The sequence below is a fragment of the Castor canadensis genome, chromosome 12 (genome assembly GCF_047511655.1).
Source record: "Castor canadensis chromosome 12, mCasCan1.hap1v2, whole genome shotgun sequence".
NCBI classification, from domain to species: Eukaryota; Metazoa; Chordata; class Mammalia; order Rodentia; family Castoridae; genus Castor; species Castor canadensis.
Genome location: NC_133397.1, coordinates 123,985,367 through 123,987,263, shown reverse-complemented (window position 1 = coordinate 123,987,263; position 1,897 = coordinate 123,985,367). Strand labels below are relative to the sequence as shown.

Below are 1,897 nucleotides of genomic sequence, written 5' to 3'. Positions count from 1 at the left end.
TGTGTAGGAGGGAGGGATAGTCTGGTGACAGGCTGGGGGAGAATGGGAGGGGAAGGTGAGGACTGATGGAAAAGAGTGGGTGAGAAGGGGCAGAATGAGTTGTTGGGGAGGGGAGCAAAGGATTTTAGCACAGGAGAAGGAGAGAGAGTGAGGAGGGTGAGAGTAGGGATGAGAAGATGATGACAGTAAAGTCAATAGCATAGAAAGAAAAAAGAAGATAATAGGAATAAAAATTAAAATAGAAAACCCACAATAAGCAAACAAACAAAACAAAGAAATCAGCAGGAAAAAAAACAGACAAACAAAGAAAAACACCAGGTTCAGGAACCATAGAATTTCAATCTTAGTTTAACTTCATACAGATAATGAATTAAGCTAAAATGCCCTATAATATTTGGTAGACTTCAGGACCAGTATCTTTAGTACATCACAAACTACATTTTGATATCCCAAAGAAGCAAGACTTGCAAATAGGCATTTTAAACATAACTACTTTACAGCTACAAAGTTCTATTCTTGACAGCATTTACCTTTTTGGAGGAGTTTCCCAGTCTCCAAAGGATAAAGCAGAGAGTAGAATCAGTATAACATAACACACAGAAGTCCATATTGTAAAGGCTATAAAGATTTGCAGCACAGTGAGAAGATGCCTTCTGCTCCTTCACACTGCATACAAATTATGTGAATTATGTTGCAGATCTCTTGGTCCACTGTCTGTCTATCCTGTCACGTTCTGCTCTGTTGGTCAAATACTGAGTGGCGATGCTTCCAACCAGAGGATTCGCAGGATTGCAATCTGCCAAAAGGGAACAAATAGAAAAACCTTTGAAATACTCAAAGCAGGACTCCAGTTGTCTTTAAGGATGTTCAGGCAGATGACTCCCTGACTGTTGATGTTGTAGTGATAAATTCTGGTGCAGAAAGTAACCTTTGGTGGCTTAAATGGATAATCTGATGAAATTGTGATATCCAGAAAAAGCACAGCACCTTCATACACAGAACCTGGTAGACTAAGTATAGTGTATCTCCATTTACAGATGTTTTCTCCTTTAGGCCCAGCACTGCAATTAGGAGGAGGAGCCAGGGTTATTTCAGCTAGCTCCTTCTGAATTCTTTTAGCACTAATGGATAACTTTAGCAGTGGTTTCACTAGAGTTTGGTATTTTTTTTCTGCTGGGTGGCAGAAGGCTTCCTCTCCTCCTGCTCTTGGGGGTCTGGAGCAGTGGGGTCCACTGGTCTGCATCTGACTTGCCACTGCTAGTGCTGGGGCTCTTATCATCGGACCTCTGCCTATCACTGGACATTTGGTGAAGTCACTTAGAAAACTTCTCTGCTGCCCACCAGGCCCAGTTAAGCACCCATTAAAGAAATGGAGGCAGCTGGAAGGAGGAAGGGAAGAAGAGGGGAGGGAAAAAAAGAAGCCAAGGAGGCTCTGGCTAGGGAGTGTGGAACATTGAAAGTAGGAGGGGGCTCAAAAGTCAATATAATTTTTATAATCACTGTAATAGTTTAGAAGTGTTCCCCCAAAAGCCCATGAATTAGCTTAGTTACCAACATTTGATTCTATTGAGAGGTGATGAAACCTTTTAAAAGATGGGGTATACACTAACAACAGGTGTTGGCGAGGATGCAGGGAAAAAGGAACCCTCTTACACTGCTGGTGGGAATGTAAACTAATACAACCACTCTGGAAAAAAATTTGGAAGTTACTTAAAAATATAAACACTGATCTGTCATATGATCCAGCAATTTCACTCTTGGGGATATACCCAAAATACTGTGGCACAGGTTACTCCAGAGGCACCTGCACACCAGTGTTTATTGCAGTGCTATTCACAATAGCCAAGTTATGGAAACAGCCAAGATGCCCCACTACTGACGAATGGATTAAGAAAAT

General features: G+C 41.6%; 1 pseudogene; it reads right to left on the bottom strand.

Annotated features, from left to right (window-relative positions):
* Positions 1-355: 355 nt before the first annotated feature.
* Positions 356-1,304, bottom strand: LOC141415098 (ubiquitin-conjugating enzyme E2 E3 pseudogene; annotated as a pseudogene).
* Between the last annotated feature and the right edge of the window lie 593 nt (positions 1,305-1,897).